This window comes from Homarus americanus, unplaced genomic scaffold, assembly GCF_018991925.1.
Source record: "Homarus americanus isolate GMGI-L3 unplaced genomic scaffold, GMGI_Hamer_2.0 scaffold13495, whole genome shotgun sequence".
NCBI classification, from domain to species: domain Eukaryota; kingdom Metazoa; phylum Arthropoda; class Malacostraca; order Decapoda; family Nephropidae; genus Homarus; species Homarus americanus.
This window is the reverse complement of record NW_024727075.1, coordinates 511,024-533,881: the sequence shown is the minus strand read 5'-3', so window position 1 is coordinate 533,881 and position 22,858 is coordinate 511,024.

Below are 22,858 nucleotides of genomic sequence, written 5' to 3'. Positions count from 1 at the left end.
TCCCCTTCCTTCTCAGTGCATTGATCTCACCTCTTGATCCAATCTTGTAAAAAATAAACTTTGGCGAAACCGGTTTTTGGTGAAGTGTTGACCACAGCCATCAGGGAGTTCTTTATGTGGTCTCAATGTTGCTTCCTCGAGACTAATCTTTTAGCTTCATGAAAGAGAAGTGAGTCTGAGGTAACCAAGTGAGGTGAGATATGGTGATGGGTGTTTAGTTCGCTGTCTACTTCGCAGGTATGGGCAGGTGTGGGGGGCTTGCTGCAGGAGCCACCCATGATGATGAACTCTGAACACTTTTCATGAGGGTTGGTGCTTCAGTACATGAGAATAATAATGTTTGGTAACAGTCTCATCTCATGGTAACTAGTGGTCGTAAATTGTCCCTGTTTTACTGAAATAGATTAAGACGCATCACCTTTTCAGCGCTGTGAACTATATTCTTGCTTCTGAGGGTCGTGGACTCCTAGTTTGTTTGCCATTATGTGATTTGTGGTTTTGTGGCTTAGTCGTAATAGCTTATACCACGACTCGTCACTGCCAAGACTTGTCACTGCCAAGACTAGTCACTACCAAGACTCGTCACTATCACGACTACGACTCGTCACTGTCAAGACTCGTCACTGCCAAGACTCGTCACTACCAAGACTCGTCACTGTTCAAAGCATTATCCAGAAAGTATTATACCAGACAAAGTTGATGTTTCTATTCCTGGTAAATGGGCGCACAATTATCCATTTTTCTCGTCGGGAAATATCCGTGACACTCTACAAATTCCCGGTAAACCAATTCGTCGTGAGGAGTGGTAAACTGTATTCTGTTCCCATAGAGATGCTCAAATAACATATATCTCTTGTCTGTCTGGTGGCGATCATCATGGGTATTTTACGCCTCTCACCTCATAACTGGAAGACTATTTTTTTTCGTATCAGCCACAAGTTTCTTCCCCGAGATAGACATAGTTTCATCTTGGTAGATCATGATGCAAGTAAAGACATATTTTAATCTGTTCTTTCGAGTTATTCTTCAGTTATGACAAGTATAATTATATATTGAGAGACCCGTGTGTATTGATGATTAAGTGTCTATAGAAGTTACTCTATACAGAAAGCATTAGCGTTGTATATTAAGAATCATAAGACAGTCTGACCAGGGAAACTATAGATGTGTGGCATGTTCTGTACACCCCGACTCCTCAGTTCTCATACTCGGTGGTACAGTCACTTGACCCCGACTAAGCAATCATCGTACCCAGAGGTATAGTTAGTTATATAACACTATCAACAGAGCATCCTCACGGTGCAGTCATTTATCTGGAAGGTTCAGTAACTCCACTGCCATGGTACAGTTTAGTGTAGATGGCGGGACAGTCTTTCAACTCTGGTGTTCCTACTTTTTACCTGAACTATGTCTTGGATATTTTCTCTACACGATACACCCAGTTTTGAACCCCGACGATACACTCTGTTTATTACACTCTGGTGAAGAAAGTGCATCATAGTGTACCGTCGTACCTAACGAGTTACGGTGCACGCAAGCCCGATATATCAAAAATATTATTGCGGATATAAGCGTTTGAGTTTCCGGCGGTAATTTACTAGCCAGAGAGCCCCTGTACCATCCCAGCCATTAGTGGTCGGAAATTATGTCTAAAAATATGTATTCGCTCTCATACATGTCTGGACCAATTACGCCTTGCATTTTAGTGAAGTAATTATCGTGCAAGTTACGACGTTGCTCCAGCCGACTGTCAACCAGGGGTAGTGATTTCGTCCTCACCCATCAAGGCTTTTTACCCCTCAGTGAAACTAAAATCTCCTTCACAATTACTTGAGGTCTGGATTTTTTGGGTAGAAGTTTAGGGGGAATGGGAGGGAGAGGGGGAGAGAAGGAGGAAGGAGTGGGGGGGGGTCATTAAATGTATGGCAGGAAAAGGGGCCGGCTGATTCTTGTTAATGCGTGACAGATGACATATAACTCACCTATAATCACTCTTATGATTATATATTTCATGCAAAGTATAGGCGTGTTTTTATAGTCGCTTAAGAGGAGGAGGAGGAGGAGGAGGCTTGTTATGGCTCCGTCCGTCCCGTATACAGTGTCGCGGGGGTCAGAGAGCTTTAAACAATGAGGTTTTTTATCGGTCTCTTTACCATATAATGATAGACGTACACAAGTGGTTGGATTTAACTCGTTACACAATGATAGCTAGTACTTCCATGCATGATACTTTATGAGGAAATTATCTTGTTATACGTGCAGGTTACTTAACATAGAGAGGTGTAGTGTTTCTTTAATGTTACATGTGTTTCGTTGTATTATGGGTTGAGTGGCTCCGAGGTGTTGGTTTTCTTAATTCTTTTTGGTTACGGTCTAATTTCGGCATTTATCTAGGGGGTGGTTGTGTGTGAACTGATACCGTGTACTTAGTGAAGATCTTTAACGCCCCCCCGTCCCTCTCACCTGCCGCCTCCTGGGCAGGTATATCATCACCTGTTCTAAGTTACTCGTGCCTGTCAATTTTTCACTGCTAACTGTTCTATTATTTAACCCCTCGGCCCCTCCCCAGTTGGAGGTGATCAATACGGCCTTGTTTATTATTGTGTGTGAAACAAGAGCGGCTGGCACACCCCTCTGCACTTATGACCGGCACACACACACACACGCACACACATCCCAGCAAACTTAAATTACGCGTTAATTTTAGATATTATGTTTTGGTCCCATCCCAGTATTATTTTAACACGAAGGAAAGGAAGAACGATTTTAATTATCTATCGAGAATTGTATTTCAGAATCATTAGCTAATTAATTGTGCTAATTTTAACGCGTTTGTATGATTGTTGATGATGCCTGCAGTCACAAACTTTTAATTCAGAATATTTATGATTTTTCTCTAAATTTTATCCATGGTTCGTTTTTATGCAAGTTGTCAATGCTTGAATATACTATTTGGTGTCTAGTGTTTGATAGACGACATAGATATCGGCATAGACAGCAACATAAGTAAATTTGCTGATGACACTAAATAGGACGTGTTATTAAATCTGACGAGGACTCGGCAAAACTACAGGAAGATCTAAACAAATTTTTCGAATGGTCTGAAAAATGGCAGATGAAATTCAATGTCGACAAATGTAAAGTACTCAGTATGGGAGATGTAAACAGGGAAACCAGATACCAGATGAACAACGATGCCATAGAGAAATCCGACTGCGAGAGAGATTTAGGAGTAATGATAAGTAGGAACCTTAAGCCAAGTAAACAATGTGTTTTTGCTCGTAACAAGGCTAATAAAGTACTTGGGTTCATACAAAGGAGTGTTAGTTACAAGACTAGCGAGGTCATCCTAAAACTGTATCTTGCTCTTGTGAGACCACACCTGGATTACGCAGTTCAGTTCTGGTCACCGTATTACAGAATGGATATAGAATCCTTGGAAAGAATTCAGAGGAGAATGACAAGACTAATCCCAGGCATTAGGAACCTTGAGTATAGAGACAGGTTAAAGCACCTTAATTTGCACTCCCTCGAGAGACGTAGAGCGAGGGGCGACCTGATAGAGGTGTATAAGTGGAAGACAGGGCTAAACAAAGGGGACATTACAAAGGTACTCAAATTATCCAACCAGGAGCGAACTCGTAACAATGGTTTTAAATTAGACAAATTTAGATTTAGGCGTGAAATAGGTAAACACTGGTTTGGAAACAGAGTAGTGGATGAATGGAACAAGTTACCAAAAATCATCATTAACTCGAATACGCTGAATTGCTTCAAACATAGGTTGGATGCTCATATGAGCAATAGGGGTTGGTTGTAAACGGACTGCCCAGTATGGGCCAATAGGCCCGCTGCAGTTTCCTCCATTCTTATGTTCTATGTTCTTATGAAGGAAACTTGTGATAACTATCCATGAGGTTCATTATACTAAATGTCTTGTTGTCTTGTGATAAATATTTTTCATGTCTATGCCAGAAATTAATTATTATTATGTGTTTTATTGTTATAGTTAGTATGTTATTATTTTTATTTACCCTTTTTGTTGATATTATTATTATTATTATTATTATTATTATTATTATTATTATTATTATTATTATTATTATTATTATTATTATTATTATTATTAGTAGTAGTAGTAGTAGTAGTAGTATTAGTAGTAGTAGTAGTAGTAGTAGTAGTATTAGTAGTAGTAGTAGTAGTAGTAGTATTAGTAGTAGTAGTAGTAGTAGTAGTAGTAGTAGTAGTATTAGTAGTAGTAGTAGTAGTAGTATTAGTAGTAGTAGTAGTATTAGTAGTAGTAGTAGTAGTAATATTAAGAATGTTATTATTATGATTATCATTATTGTTGATTTTCTTATTGTTATTATTGTCATTATTTTCTCTTTTATCTCTTACATCATAACCCAGTGTGTAAAACTCTCTTACCTTCTACAGGTACGTAAGATGAGTACCCGCCGCGGCACCTTTCTGGAGCTCCTGCAGGTCTGTACACGTTCCCTAACACACAGCTGGGGCATCCTGTAGCCAGCTGCCCGGTCACCAGTTGTCTAGGGCGCCAGCTGTCTAGGGCACCACCTTACTGAGGCATCACGTAGCGGTTGGTTGCCCCTATCTGCACCTGAAGCGTACCTGAACCCTTCATTAGGACGATCAATGTAGAGGGTCAGGGTTTGAATTCGAATCCAAATTGGGTTCTGTTTTGAGGACTCGTTAAGTGTACTAACATAACGTAATCTATCTTGCCTTAGTCTATCCTAGCGTGTCCTAATCTTACCTAACATGACTTTCCCCAAATTAACCAGATTTCCTTTAAGTTATCCAAATCTGTCCTGATTTTACCTGACCTGACTTAACATTTACCTAAGCTAACCTAACCTAACCTACTTTAATCTAGCCTACCCTACCCTACGCCGATTTTAAGCAAGCCCATTTTAACCTAACGTAACCTCACTTTGGATTCGAATTCAAACGAGTCTTGTCTGTTGCATATATGTAAATTACTCGGTATATGTATGTATATAAATATGCTGACTACATATATATATAAATACATCTTATTTACTGTTTCTATATATATGACTCATGACGACTTGATATATTACGTTTAAGTGTGTTTGTCGGGTTTTATATTTATGTGGTTTATAAGGTTTATCCGTTTGTTGGTTTTATTTAGTTATATTTATTCTCTTCTCGCCTGTTTACTAATTAGTCAAAAGGTTCTCCGTTGTTCACTGTCAGCGCCTCTGATTCGTTCGTTGACGTTATAATGTTATTACTGCGCTTCAACATCTTAGACCTTTAAGAACATATTAAGGTTAGTCATTACACGAATCCATCAACAATTAAAAATCATCAGAAATATTGTTCCACTTGTTCGGAGATTCATTCCAGTAATGAAACGTGTTCCAGGAATTCTGAGACTTGTTCCAGCAGTTCAGAGTCTCAGGCGCGTAAAGAGACTGTTGTTCATAATTGTACCTGAACATGTTATAGTTAGATATATCTTACCTGTTTGTAATCGTTGAATATATGAGTTTATTTCTTACGTGATGGATGAGTATTGTGTGGATATTTTCAGGTGAGTACATGTTCCTTAGCTCTTTGTATTAAGTAAGAAGGATTAACATAAGTGACCATTACATGATGATTAACTTGGATCGTGATCTCAGGCATACACACTCACACAGAGACATTTACGCCTATATACATACAGAAGCTTACATAAACGTACAGAAAAACACACACACACACACACACATACACACACACACACACACACACACACATCACCACGCATCTTAACTACCACCATCATCACTACCACCATCATCACTACCACCATCACCACACATCTTAACTACCACCACACATCTTAACTACCACCACCATCACTACCACCATCATCACTACCACCATCACCATGCATCTTAACTACCACCATCATCACTACCACCATCACCACGCATCTTAACTACCACCATCATCACTACCACCATCATCACTACTACCATCACACATCTTAACTACCACCACCATCACTACCACCATCACCACACATCTCAACTACCACCATCATCACTACCACCATCACTACCACCACCATCACTACATCCACCACCACACACCTTAACTACCACCATCACCACCACTAAACAACTACCACCATCACTATAATAACTACACTACACCACACTACACAATATTCCAACCCTACTACACTACACCACACTACACAATATTCCACCTCTTACTACATTATTCTCGGCTCAGATCTCTTAGGCTGAACGCTAGTAAGTGCTCGGGACTTTGTTAATTATGGATGCTCTTGATATCTTCGAATATACTGTGTCCATCAGTTACAGCAGCGACCTTGACCTCAGCAGTAGCAGTTCCCAAGACTCTCCAGCAGTTAAGATGGATGACAGTCACCTTCCTCGAGTCAGTTATAACGACATCACGAACCAGAGAGTGTTAGGACAGGGAGCGTACGGCATAGCCCGTCTTGTGAGTCTCAAGCTGGCCAATGGAGGGGTAGTCCCGGCCGTCGCCAAGACCTCCCACGAGGGCCAGTCTCTCATGGCCGAGGCCCTGGCGCTCTACCATCTTAATGGGGCTGGTGGTGCCCCTGTCCTTTATGGCGTCACCAGTGAAGACCCTCAGGCATTGGTTATGGAGTACTGGCCGAGAGTCACATTCTAGTGCCTCGAGGCCTTCACCTCCTCACCATCTACGCTCAACCTGAGAAGAGCTGCCGTGCCGTACGCTATAAGACCTGTCGCTAAGGGATATGATGGGACGGGCGTCAACGCACTGACACTGACACCTTAGTGCTACCAGGCTTATACTGGTCCACTTCTATATGACTCTGCCAGATCAGCAATTCTGCTCCCAACTATACCGCCCTTCAGGATTTATTGAACAGTCTCCAAAACTGGGCCACCAACAACCATGTCACCATCAACCATACCAAGACCATGGTTATGCACATCAACCTCTCCTTCGACATTGTCCCACCTCCTTCCATTACTCTAGGTCCGAACACACTCCAGGTTGTAGATTCCACGAAGCTCCTCGGCGTCACCAAGACAACAAACTAAATTGGAAACCACACGTCAGTGAAGTTATCAAATCCTCCAGTTTCCGTCTCCACCTCCTCCGCCGACTCAAGTCCCTCGGAGTTCCTGCACACGAGCTCCTCAGTGTTTACACAACATTCATACTTCCCAAGCTCACCTATGCCTCCCCCACCTGGTCTTCCTCCCTAAATGCCTACACAACGTAAACACCTAGAAAAAGTGCAAAAGAGGGCATGCAAGATTATTCTCTCCCCTTCCTACTCCACATATCAAGAAGCGCTCAACACACTGACCCTTTCGACTCTCACTGACCATCACCACGACCTCATCTGCAAATTTGGTAAGAAGCTTCTACACCATCCCCGACACCGGCTCCTACTACCACCTGAGATCCCTTGTCCGAGAATTGCTGTTCCACACCACAACCGCATCCAGCCCATACGTGCACGGACTGATCGCTATAAGAACAGCCCAGTCCCAACTATTGTAAAAATTATCAATAACTTGTAATAAATCAGTGTATTCACTCCCAGTAAACACTGCTCCTTACACTGTCACTATGTTGAAATGAACTGTAGTTTGAGCTTTTCCCCATCTAGTTATTATATGTCTCATTTGTGTCACTTATGTTACTTGTATATTATTTGTAATTCGTAACCCATTCCCCAAATATGTAACTGTATATATTCAGCCTTCTGGCTGCCAAGCTCTTTCAATAAACCGTTAATTATTATTATTATTATTATTATTATTACACACACACACACACACACACACACACACACACACACACACACACACACACACTTACACATCGTCGACTACTGTATAATTGAAGTTTCATAAATTTCATAACAGTTTTCTTGTATATCATTAATATTTCTGAAATCAATCGCGTGGTCGTAAACTCGAGGTAATAGCACAGTGATGAGGCAGGTGAGTCTGTTTACACCTCACATTGTGTTTAATTGACTGATTTACTAAAACAGTCAAGTGTGTAATAGGGTGATATCTTACTTGACTCTATTTTTGTGTTTTTTTTTCTGAAGTAATGGAAGTGTAATTGGAGTGTTTTCACAGTTAATTGACTTTTAGTAGAGTGAATTCTTAACTCTCGCTATCATCCACAAACATTCAACCATCATCCACAGTCTCCATCATCCACAAACACTCACCTTCATCCACAAACACTCACCATCATCCACAGTCACCATCATCCACAAACATTCAACCATCATCCACAGTCTCCATCATCCACAAACACTCACCATCATCCACAAACACTCACCATCATCCACAAACACTCACCTTCATCCACAAACACTCACCATCATCCACAAACACTCAAACATCATTCACAGTCACCATCATCCACAAACACTCACCATCATCCACAAACACTCACCATCATCCACAAACACTCACCTTCATCCACAAACACTCACCATCATCCCTACACACACTCAAAGAAGGATAATGAGTTGTATCCTGTTCGCCTTGAGTCGCCATTGTTATCGCTGTAATGTTTGTGTTTCATTTCACCAGTAACAGCCATTATCCTGGTGATTTGTGTGTGTGTGTGTGTGTGTGTGTGTGTGTGTGTGTGTGTGTGTGTGTGTGTGTGTGTGTGTGTGTGCCTCCCCACCCCCCTCATCCCTCTTCCCAGGTCCTATCATCACGATAATGGGTATATCCTGTTACCTAAGCGTCCCCCAAAAAAAAAATAAAAGTTAAGGAATCATTTGACAGAAATAGAGTAATGATCATGTTAATTTATGTAGTCTGAATGCCGGAAATTGTTTGATAATCTTTGACTCTGATAATTACCAGTTGATCTCCAGTGTAATTAAATGTTTTTTTTGTGTTTTTTATTGTTTTTTGAACTTTTTATTTTCATTTTTTAGAAAGGTGTTTGATTGACTTTGTGAAATATGAATAATTTGTTTTTTTTTGTTTTTTTTTTGTTTTTTGTAGGATCGAATAATTGGTTGAAATGACATTTAGGAATATTATGAAGATGGTGTTTGAGTTTAGTAAAATTTTGGAAGTGTAGTGTACAAAAATTTAAGACACACACACACACACACTCTCTCTCTCTCTCTCTCTCTCTCTCTCCTCTATATCCATCTATATGCACTTTCATATTTTTTTAATTGTATTCCCCCCTCTGTGTCTCTTCTCGCTACGGAATCTCTCTTTTTCATTCTCATGTTTCAGTGTACTCTACTTCCTATCCTTCCATTTACATTTTCATATTTGTTAATGTTTTGGTTTTTCCCTGTTCCTCTTTTCCCCTCAATCTTCCTTTTAATCTTCACTTTTCTATTTTTCACTTCCATTTATACTCGCATACATTTTTCACATTCATTTTCTTTTCGTGTGTTTGTTGTTCTCTTTATCCAAATGGTTGTTGTTCTTGTGGGCTACTACCACCACCATTCAGGCTACTACCACTACCATTCAGGCTACTTCCACCACCATTCAGGCTACTACCACCACCATTCAGGCTACTACCACCACCGATCTTGCTAACACTCACCCTCGCTGTTAGGCCGGTGTAATGTTGTGGACCACTACCCCGCTACCATTCGTCTTCACCCCCAAGTATGACAGTGAACCTCGAAATGTAGTCATATTGTAATATTGTAATATTGTAATATCTTAGAGGCCTCTCTCTCCAACTCTCCAGTTTTTATTTCCACATGCGTCTCTCTCTTCACCCTTCCCTCTCCTCTCCCCATTGCACACTCCTCCATCTCCCTCCCATTTTCCCTTGCTGAATAATTTGAATATAAATTGTTTTGTGATCATAGTGGATACCGTACACTGCGACACACAATAAATCGACTTTTATTGAAATGAAGTGTGCTTAATATGGAAATGTATAATCCGTATATATATATATATATATATATATATATATATATATATATATATATATATATATATATATATATATATATATATATATATTTATTTATTTATTTCATTAGCCCAATAAACGCGGACTTCTACATACAATCAACACCTCAACCCGCCAGGATTCGAACCCACGGCCCACGAGCCCCTGGGGTTGAGGTGTTATATATATATATATATATATATATATATATATATATATATATATATATATATATATATATATATATATATATATATATACTGTATGTGTGTGCGTCTGTTTTCGGTAAATATTTTCAGTTATTCATTTGGTTCATTGTTCTCAATTATTCAATATTTAATTTCACCAGCGCTTGCTTCTCGTCCTAGGGTCCGGTGGTGCTCGCTCGGGGTTTCCCCGGTTCACTCAGCTGTGGACAAGTACCTAACTCTACACTGAGGGAGGTGAAGGCTGTCGAGTGCAGTGCCGGCTACACATTCTTCATTGTGTAACAGAAAAAGGCTCAGTCTACAGTGTAATATATCCGTACTACCCATAACGGCCAGGCAGCCCCACGGAACCCCCTTTTCTATCCCAAAGTTATTTTCTAAAATTGATTTAAGTACGTGTAAAGAGGTCATTTTGCAGTCATCCGCCGACAGTGAAAACGGCCCTCTGCTGCCCCCATCCTCCCCTCTATTACCCCCATCCTCCCCTCTATTACCCCCATCCTCCCCTCACACACTCACCAGTGGGCCACTTCGGCTCTTGAGGAAAATATGTGCAACAACTGCACTGGGTTTCTCTGGGGCCCACAAACACCTCTGACAGTGACGGACTCCGAAGAAATTAAGCAGACGGGGTTTTCCACCTCCATCCCTCCATCCCTCCATCCCTCCGTCCCTCCGTCCCTCCACCCCCCTGCCATTGTCTGCACGTTAATAACATAAAGTCAGAATTGTATTATATGTGGCTCTCATTTCCACTGAATACAATTACATGTAATCTGTATGAACAAGACGGGGGACAGATGAGAGACTGCAGGCAGCATCACCCGCCCATTAAGTGACTCCCATTACTTCATTTAACTAATGGTATACCGGCCATTGCATGTTCTATTAGTTCCAATGGATAGTGTGTTATTGTGTAACTTATCACGTCACCTTGTTGCAATCCCATTCAATAGAACGTCATCATCACGTCTCCTATTTCAGCCAGCAGGTTTATATGGCAGGCCAGGGAGGCAGCAGCGTCACAGCCGACACACCGTCACAGATCAAACGCTCACACGCACAGCTTTTAATTGTGTCTAGAAAAACCGGAAGGGCGACTTTTTAACGTCTTTTAAAACAATTGTCGTTAACAGTGAAACCTTTGCTAGCTCCAGCCTCTGAATTAAGTTAACCTGACCGTGACGTGCAACTCAGGTACACACCGAGTCAACCTGTTTTAATTAGTTTGTAATATCTATACTGCCCTTTTATTGTAACAAGTGTGTCCTTTGTCCGTGTATCTACAGCCACCACGTGTCCAAAGCGAATATTATCTACAGCCACCAGCGGTTTCCAGCATCAGCTTCTCTGGTCCAAGAAGACAGCGGTGTAGCGAAGGTCCGGTATTTCCACTTGGGGAAGCAGGTGATCGCACGACCGGACCAGAGCACCTGCCTCCAGCGTACCGAACGAGTGTCACGTCAACACTTGAACTTTGTGTATTATAGTTTTTTCTCTAAAAGTATCCAAGAGAGAGAGAGAGGTCACATTTGCTCGGTTAAACTGTATCGTAGTTTTTAAACACTCTTATAAAACTTTGTTCACATCTCAGTGTTAAGGACGATGTTTTCTAGGGTTTAAGGTGTGTCTTACATCATCTTACACAGAGGAAGAGATGATGCAGGTTTTTGTCTGTGTGTGTGTGTGTGTGTGTGTGTGTGTGAATACCACTGTGGCTTTTGGCAATACAATGAAGGTTTTTAACTAGTCCTGAAGCGAGCCACCCTGTTCTTGAACTATCATGTGTAGAGCCATTTATTACCGTACGTACAGCGATTCTCTTGGGTCATTAAAACAAATACATTGTCACTCTTATCAATGGCTATCTAAATTTACTTTTTCTTTATATATTTGCATATAATAAATGTCTCAAATTTGTACTCAGGATTTTTACATTTGGGTATTTTTTCTTCACTTAATTTGAGGTGTCTTTAGTATTGAAATTTGTTACTTTATTTGGTGTTCCAGTTTTATCTCCTGAGCCCTAGAGAGTTAATGTTGAGTAAAAAGAAACTTGGATTTTATTATTATTAGTCATAGTGGCCTTTTGACTGATCTAACCAGCAGTGCCGTCTTCTTGGTGCTTGTAATGGTCTGTTTACTGCTTGTCTTTACCTGTTCACTGTTTGTTCTTACCTGTTCACTGCTTATCCTTACATGTTTACTCATCTTGGACTTGTCGTTTACCTGTTCATTGTTTAGTGCTTGTGAATACCTAATCACTGCTTGTTACTTCAGCCAATGAAAACATCACCTTAAACGGTTCTCCATCGCTATTGGTGGCGGGATAAGGAACTCCAACACTTACCTTGTATAGAAACTTTCTCATCGTATTTATAAAACTTAATTAAAATAAACACCGGTAGATTTTCATGAATTTTCCTTATATTTTTTTTTGTAATTAAGGAACACTTGAGCAGGATACATAGGTTACAATAGACAGAAAAGAACGAATGATAGTGAAATGCGATGTGTGTGTGTGTGTGTTTGGGGGGTGGGGAGGAGATCTAAACTTAGTCTCCTGTGTTACAAAAGAGACTCAAGAGGAGACCAAACTATCCATAATGACGTAAGAATTACACCTGAGACTATATCTTAACCAGGTATATGTATAGAGGGTAAAATTAACTATCTTGGTCTATGTCTTATCTTGGCGGTAGCTGTGAGGGGGTAGGTAGAGGATAGTCACTCTCACTACCTCGCTCTTACCAGGCTTGAGGGACGTTCATATGTCAACAATAAGAGACTTGTGTTGGTTCTTGATAAGGGGTTTTGTGTTTTGTTTTGTTTTTAATTATCATAAACGATTACATACAATTTCTCATTTACATATTTAGGCGAACGCATTTAATCATACGTACTTAGATTCGCGTATGGATTCACGCTATACACACACACACACACACACACACACTCCTGTTCATTGACTCTCATGATTTACCACTTTATATTAATACTATAAATAATAAAAAATAAAAGAAAAACACTTTAAAATATACGATAGAACATGACATGCTTGGCGGTGTAGTGAAGATGTTGATCATAATTGTGCGAAAATAAACCACGCAGCAAAATTCACGACATTAAATACCCCAGATCTGGAGCATAATTGACACAGGGAAGAGATAATGTCTTAAAATTAACCCACACACACAACTGAGCAGCTCTTTTAATAGTTAGTGAGGTTGAATGGGCCAATGGGAGCCGAGAGCGGGTAGCCCTCTTTTATTCCACGCCCAGGAAACAGCTGACAGGCCAAGAAAGACCGATGATGGAAAAAACGTTCATTGCGTGAGGAAGAATGGAGTAACTAGTTCGATGTTTTACAAATTGAAGCTATTAATGTGTCATCATCCTCTACCTCATCCCGTCACCTCCTGCACGTTGTTGACAGTCTCGGGTGGCGGCTGGAAGTGGGGTGAAGGAGGAGGCGCAGAGGATGTTGGCGAGCTTTGTCTGGTAGTTCCTTTAGCTTCCCCCCCCTCCCCCCCGGTCTGTTGGTTCCTTTAAGAATGACGGGATATAATATGGTTCTTGAGAGACTTGGGAGTGCTAGAGTTTTATTACGTTGTATTTAAGTGTTTTACGGAAATCGAATTCTTTCCAGTACTAATTGTATGTATGTATGTATGTATGTATGTATTAACACATATCATTTGTTCCTTGTCAATACTAAAGGCAACGCGAAGAAAAAGAGAGAAATGCAAATAATAATAATAATAATAATAATAATAATAATAATAATAATAATAATAATAATAATAATAATAATAATAATAATAACAATCACACCGACAAACACTCACATAAAATTATCCCAAGAAGACCTTAACATAAAGACCGTATTAAAAAAAAATAGGTCTTGGATACAATCGACCAACAGCGTTCAGGGTTGTTAAACTGTACTTGTAGGAATGGTTGAATCAGGACCTAGTCAGTGTTGTTCGTGTTGGTGTATATAGATGACGATAAAGGACCACGTGTATTCGATATGTTATGTATAAGAGCTGTAACTTTTGTTCAAGTATTGGAATTTAAGCATGTGAACAGTTATGAACAGTTGTGAACAGATGTGAACATTTTTAGTTATTTGTTAAGTGCATAAAACCTAACTTCTCTTGTAACCAACACAGAATATATTAGGGACAGGATAAGTCACATTTACAGAGTGTTTAGCCGTAAAGTTTCCGTATCACATATTTTTACCTTTCTTGGTTTCCTGGAGTTTCGAGTTACATGAGAGCCTTTGGTGTGGGAGGGAGAGGAGAGGTGATTTTTTTCCGGGATTTAAGTCGTTAGTGTTATGTTACGTCTTTATTGGCACTGAATTACATCACGGTTCGTGTTGTGGGTGTTGGTCCTCTCGGTAATAAAAATCTCCTTTCTGTACCATGTAGCCGGAGAGAGAGGGGGGGGGGGCAGCAGCGGGACCTTTCACCAGCTGTCCCTCTGTTCTCAATTTCCTGTTACCGTTTTATAACACAGGAACAAAGTGAATATTTCTTCATCAAGCATGACAGAGTGGTTAGAAGATAATAAGAGAGTAAGTGATTTTGAGTTCTTAGAAACCATTAGAAATAGCCGGATGGTGGAGGTCAGTTAAACATGCAAGTTTTGTTGGGTTGGGTGGGGGAAACTTGTGTCTGTGGCTGTCTTTACTCAGCTTTGTTCGTCTCTAACCCAAGGAACTGTGTAGCCTATACTTGGGTAATAAATATTCACACGACAGCCTATATAAAGCTACTGTGTTGTTAGATCAAAGGTTATGGTCGCAGCTTCGATAAAAGGAGCCGCTCTGGATGTGGGTTTTCATCTTGGTTAAGTGCAGTCATATTATTATTATTATTATTATTATTATTATTATTATTATTATTATTATTATTATTATTATTATTATTATTATTATTATTATTATTATTATTATTATTATTATTATTATTATTATTAAGACACACACCTCACTTTCCCCGGCGGAGGAGACAGCGCCGGTGTCATCAGTTGTTAAAGTTTCACATTTAGTTTTTGTGAACTTGATTCCTCCTCCTCCCCCTCCTCCTCCGCCCTTCTTTCTACTTCAACTTGCTTCTTCGTCTGATCATCCTTATCTCCTTCTTATTGCTTTTACTGTTTCTTCTTCCTCTTTTTATTATTAATGTTGTTATTATTGTTGCTGTTGTTATTATTATTAAGTTTTTGTAATAATGAAACAAAAGGCAGCACTCTAGCCTGTATATTGGAGTAGTGTTCATAACATCCACGTATCTTTGTAACTTAAAATTTGCGTTTTATTCATTTTTTTTTAAGTTTTAGTTTTCATTCGCCTTTATTAGTTCATTTCTTTCTTCTGCAATATTTTTTTTTTATTTCCTCATAATTATTTTTCTTTTTTATTCTTGTATTTACTTAATTGGTGAGGCAACACACAGCAACACAGAGTGATTCAGGGTGTGTATTTGAACCTCTCTCTCTCTCTCTCTCTCTCTCTCTCTCTCTCTCTCTCTCTCTCTCTCCTCCTACCCCACATCTCAACCCCCCACCCCCATACCTCTTACCCCACCTTCATTTTCTCTAAGTTTAATCCCAAACCAAAGGTTATACACCCGTGCGCACTTTACCTGTTCTGTAAGATAATAGATTTAATAAACCTTCACTCTCTCTCTCTCTCTCTCTCTCTCTCTCTATCACACTTCTTCCCACTCTCCGTCCTCTCTTTCCACCCTCTTTCACCTCCTTATCACCTCCCCCTCTCTCCTTCTCTCTCTCCCTTTTTTGTGGGTGGACCTGAGACAAATAGGGTGATATTGGCATTTGACAGGGAGCGTGAAACAACCCTAACGAGGACAAATGTCAGGGCAAGCAACTGTTTCCCAGGCAGGCCCAGGGGTTGAGGAGGAGGGTGGGGGCAGTCTCTCTTGCCTGTCCTTACTGACTGACTTACTGACTGACTGACTGACCGACTGGCTTCATGGGAAATTGACTGGTTGATTAATTACACTGATTACCTAACTGACTAACTGATTATTTGACTGATTCATTAATTACCTGATTACTAAAATACTTTACTGAGTGACTGAATGGCCTGATGATCTGACCTAGTGACACATCGTTTACTGAATTACCCAGACGTGACCTCTCCCCCACTCTAAGTCATTAAGAGTTTCGATGTAAATTTGTAGTTTATATGAGATTTTTCTCACTTTAGTGTGTGTGTGTGTGTAGCTGGTATTATACAAGTGGTATTTTCTTTACTGTATGAGAAATAAATATGATGAGAACTTCGTTGTCGGCGCGAGTGAGACACACTGTGGGAAGAATACAGTAAATTATTGTTAGAATTAGTGAAACTCTTTGGATAATGATAATAATCAGTAATAATATATCTACAGGAAGAGAAGTAAATTTTTTTATATAGATAATTACAAGCATTACATTGTGCTTGGCCAATTCGAGACTGACGGATCACTTTAGGACGGTATTACTGGTGACAATAAACAAATGGCGGATATTAATTGCGTTTGTAATGGACAGTTTATTTCACCTGAAGATCTGAAGGTTGTAATTGTACAACATAAGAGTTATAAGTCTCTGAAAACCACTGCTGCTTTGAAACACGCATCTGAAAATAATATTTACGATGCAATATTATTCTCATATGGTAAATATGGCAGCTAAAGGCAGATGTCCAGCAGGAGCAGGTCTCCTCTATGGACAGGTGGCCGCTACGGACAGGTGGCCGCTACGGACAGGTGGCCGCTACGGACAGGTGACAGCTACGGACAGATGACCGCTACGGACAGGTGGCCGCTACAGACAGGTGGCCGCTACGGACAGGTGGCCGCTACGGACATGTGGCCTCTGAGAACAGGTAGTCACTAAGTGGACCCACCACTATGGTTTCACTAAAATACACACAAAATTTATATGTAAACTATTGTACTGTCTATATGCATAAAAAGATCCTATGTACGACTGTAAATTTTTTACAAAAATATGGAAAAAGCAAACTTTGTGTATGTGTGAGTATATATATATATATATATATATATATATATATATATATATATATATATATATATATATATATATATATATATATATATATATATATATATATATATATATATATATATATATATATAGTTAGTATATACCACAATAATTCTCACTTCCAGGATCTCCTTGTTCTCACATAAACATGATCAGAGTTAATACTGTACCGCTAGTGGCTCAATCAAGCACAATGGAGTACAGTACATAGTAGTATACGCCAAATTCTCTCTTCATAGTAACTCACTCTGTACACCAATATTGTCAAATGCATTCATGTGACGGATGTATTAATTTGGAATATGAATTGAATGAAGTTTTCCATTTGAAATTCATTTCTATGTCCAAGTATCGTCGCTGCCGCAAATAAAAGGTTCAGTTGGGTATCACTCTCCCGATTCTCAAAGGTTCGTACGTTAAATTGATGCTCCTAACTGAAGCTGATTAACCACATAGCTATAGTAAAGTCTTGGTGCATTTTGGAAGACATTTTAGTTGTTATTGTGTCCTAGTTAAGTGAAATGGTCAGGTGCGTCCTTAGAAAGTTAATTTAAAACCTACGAAACTCAGACACAACAGAATGTCGACACCGTTTTCATTCCTGTTAGGTCTTTCCCGTTTTCTGTTTGATATTCCTGTTCTCTGGTGGCGTTCTCTCCTCTACTACGGGATCACATTTCATTTCATATTATTTTTTTTTAGATTAATTATTTTACTATGGTTTCGATGTAATTCTTTTGGTATTGTTTTTTGTTTACTTTTATTTATAAGTTGTTTTATTGGTTCGTGTATTTGTTTACATACATACATACATACATGCATGCATACATACATACATACATACATACATACATACATACACGAAGCATTATTTATTAATTTTGGGAATCTATCCATAATGGGAAGGAGGGGGGGCAAGGATGAGAACCTTAATTATCCACTTTGGGATATATCCATGGAGACTAATTATCCACTCTGGGTATATCCATGGTTGGAGGGGGAGGGGGGAGGGGGGAGGGGTAGTTATCCACACCTCGGTGACCTCGAGTTAATACATTAATTCGGTTGACTGTGAATAGCATCAGCGGAAAGGGAGGGACAGTGGGTGTAGTAGGTCCGCCCTGTCTGTCTGTCTATCTGCCTGTCTCCCCGCCCTGATTGTCTGTCTGTTTGTCTGTTTTGTCCCCCCGCCCTGATTGTCTGTCTGTTTGTCTGTTTTGTCCCCCCGCCCTGATTGTCTGTCTGTTTGTCTGTTCTGTCTTCCCTACCTGATTATCTCTCTGTTTGTCTGTTCTGTCTTCCCTCCCTGATTGTCTGTCTGTTTGTCTGTTCTGTCTTCCCTCCCTGATTATCTCTCTGTTTGTCTGTTCTGTCTCCCCGCCCTGATTGTCTGTACTCACGTCCTGATTATTTGTCTGTTCTGTCTTCCCGTTCTAATTGTCTGTTTGTCTGTCTGTTTCTTCTCATTCTGTTTGTTTATCTGTCTCCCCACTCTGATTGTCTGTCTGTCCCCAAGCCCTGACTGTCTCCTCTCCTTCCTCTGTCACCCGCTACCTGATTGCTCTACGGTCTAACTGGCTGACTGGTACGCTATATGGCTGTTATTCTTGTACAGAGATTGACTGTGTGAGGATTGATTAACTAACTGGAAATGACAGACTAACTGGTACAATGAGTGACTGGATGTATATACTAGACAACCAAATGACAGACGAATAACTGACTGATTGACTAACTGGGATGAACTGTAACGGCTATTGCTGAGAAACTAACTGAGACAAACTGGTTAACTGGATGTAACTGGTAGGGGTTATTGGACGGACAGCCGAATGACAGTTTACATGGTTAGAGATTAGACTGTTGAATATACTCTTGACTGGTTGAATGACTGATAATAAACCAGGAGAAATTAAATTATGGATCCAGTTAATTCCCAGGTAAAATAATACTAATAAGAAATTACAAACTAAAATACGCAATTAATTATTCTCACAGGTAAACTAAGATTCATTAATGGGGAGTAGACAATGTAGACAATTTTTTACCTCAGTACCAGAAAAAATATTGAAAAAGAATAGTATTTTATTCTAATAATAAACAAAACAGATTTAAAATTACTGGAATGATAATGGATAGAAAATTCACTCAACTGACAAAATTATTAAAAAAAAAAATAATAATAATCACAAGTATCGTCGATGTAGTATTTTAAATGGAATATAAAATACCCTTTCTTATTATCCGCTGGTTGGTATTTATTTTCTTAAAATTTTTATTTAGTTGGAACATACTGACATTATATATCTGTGGGGTGGTTGTGAAAGATGGATTTGTGTCTGCAATTTTTATATATCATTTCCTAAACTCTCTATTCTATTTTACCTCGATTAATGAAAATTGAGCCCCTTTTTTGTTTTAATCTAACGTGCGATATAGCTGAGTTTCCGTGACACAATTCATTTAATTAAATTTATTCGTTTCGTTCCATCGACAGTTGTTGGCGTCGTATTGTAATATTGGTTGGTTTAAAAAAAATGAAAATGTAACAATACCGAATTACATTTTTTTTTATTTCGGAATATTCAAAAAAGTTTCAGACATCCGTTACCTATCATTCACAGTCTAAGCTTCCCTACATGTTAAGAGGGAACGTTGTACTTCACCTGGAAACTTTGTGCCTCCACCACCCCCCCCACTCTCTCTCCCCCTACATTCCCCCCACTCCCCCCCCTCCCCCCCCAAAAAAAAAACTGAGCCTCTTCCAGGTTCCAGGTGTTGAGAACCAGTGGTGTTGTAATTAGAGCACAATGAAGTGTTTTTTCCAGCACCCTAGTCTTCCTCCTTCCTCTCTCCCAACATATCGAACCCAAAAATTCTCAAAATTCCTGCCTGTATGCTTGTGCGTGCACTGGCGGGTGATCTCCATCAAGCACTAACCAAAGACCTAATTCTGTTATTATAATTCATATGATCGTCACTACTGATATACTCACATTTTTTTTAAACCAAATTCATTAATATAGCAAAAAAAATTGATCAAATAACAACCGGAACAAACTGTATTAAAAAAAAATCGACGTCCAAAAAAAATCCGTAATCTCCTCTTCCTAAAAAAAAGAGCTAAGCCGAGGCCCCTTCCGCAAGCCCCCAATAGGCTTAGTTTGAACAGGTAGGAAAGGGGTGGGAACTGCCCGCCCGGCCAGGCCCGCCCTGCTGGGAAAATACTTCTAATTGAATTCCTGCTACACTAAGCTACATACTAGGGTTGTTACACAGCGGGGTCTCTCTCTCTCTCTCTCTCTCTCTCTCTCTCTCTCTCTCTCTCTCTCTCTCTCTCTCTCTCTCTCTCTCTCTCTCTGTGTGTGTGTGTGTGTATGTGTGTGTGTGTGTGTGTTTGTTTGTGTGTTAATGGATATCGCACTAAGAGCAAGGTCTCATATCAATAAAGTGAAACAAAATATCTAGACTCACTTTCTTAGTTGAATGGTTTAATAAAACTGTACCGATTTCATATATATACAGTATATATATATATATATATATATATATATATATATATATATATATATATATATATATATATATATATATATATATATATATATATATATATATATATATATATATATATATATATATATATATATATATATATATATATATATAATAGTGAAAGATTCTCTTCAGTAACAATTCCAAAATTTACCAAAAGAGGCTTTACACCACACAACACGGCCGCCTGTGTCGACCCGCAGTTGTGTCGCGTGAACGTCAAAAAGTTAATCAAAACCTGTGAAAAAGGGGGGGGGGTGAAGTCACCAAGTGGGGTGAGGTGTGAGGCCAAGATACAAGCGGCTACCTCCGCCACGCACGCAACACCATCAAGCTTACTCGTAAAAACTCGTCTAAAAACCCAGTAAACACTTGTCCAGGAACAAGTCGCGTGCACCTCAGTCATAATATTATAGGCTTACAGAATTAGCATACAACTCAATCTGCATACAGTCACCCTTCTCCATTTGCATACAAGCGGTAGTAGGCCTAGGTGCATTGTGGCCTAAGTACTGAGCCTAATTTGAATATGCAGGGAGCGTGGTGCGCGTGACCCCCACACGAACAGGTAGCACCAGAACGACGCCTCCACCACCCCGGGATTACCTCACCAGATGGTCGTGATGTTTATATCACATATTATATAAACTTCATATAAAAAAAAAAACTCTGCACCAACACAATATAGTACCTATGACTTCACCTTGTATAGATATGAAAACTTAAATCATTAATCGTCTACAACAGAGCGTATGAATTTTTCAGGTCTTTTATATAATTCAACTTCCTATTAGTAATACTTTCAATATGAGTTATAACCCCAAAAATTTCCTCAGTCAACCTATCTTTATAATATAAAATGTGACCATATTCGCGTGGCTGTCGCGCGAACAGGTAGTCCAAGTGTGACTGTCGATTTTTTTACATTCTTGGTAATATTACTTTCCCGCTAATACGTCGGCCTACAGGGTGTGTTGGACACGCTGATAAAACCTGTCACCAGTGTATGTGTGGTGGGCCTGGTGAGCAAGGCAGGTTATGCCGTGAGAACCAGAGGGTGGGAGGCAAGGCGTCGTTGCTGCCGTGTACTGTACAGTATGTGCATTAAGGCCTTGATGCAGTGTGTCCCTCGTCAGCTTCCCGCTCCCATAGCCCCCAGCCATCACTAGCCAAGCCCTTGCCTATACGAGAGCTTTTTGTAACAGATTTTAAGAGCAGGTTGCATCTAGACAGGTTTGATTTATTCTGTTCCCCTCTTTTCTTTCGGCTTTTCTTTCAGGGCATTCTGCGTCCCGGTGCGGGCCAGAGGGCAGGTGGCCGCAGACCCCAAAGGGCACCCACCGTACCCGCTTCTTTACCCCTTAATACCGAAACAACCCTATGCCCGCCCGATCTGACCTTTTTATTGTTAATGTATGTGTGAATCTGCTGCCCATTCTTGGACACCGTCCCTCCGCATCAAAGGGAATTACGTTGGTCCCAAAGGTTCAGAGAAAATTCACTCTTATTCCCCAAGTACCCAGACACTAGATGGGTATCCCTGAGGTATCATCGGAAGACCATTTGCCCATCCCCCCAATCGGTCAAGTAATGCAATACGATGGTACGTACTTCTGAGTGGAATACCAACCACAGCAGCGCCTCACTCCGCCCTTCCTTCCCCCGGCTTCAAGGGCTAATGTTACTTGGTGTGGGCCGAGGGTTACGGAATCTTTGTTCTGGGTGGTGTTAGGACTCCCAGCGAGGGTTAGCAGGGAGGAAGGAAGGATATGGGAGGAAGGGACGGGTGAGCCCCGACGCTTCAAGCCCAGCCCAGCGGTCGCTAAGTTTCCATTCTTTATCACAAGAATCTCATGTCCGGTTCATCAACGGCTTGGTATTTGGCCTACGGAAAGAGACAGGATGTTTTCATGTGCGCAAGGAACCCGGGAGTGTATCTCTTGTTGACAATTTTGAAGCTAAAATTTTTTGTATATAATAAATTTAGTAGACATTGTTAAAAAAATTCTGCTGGTGTTGGATGGCCA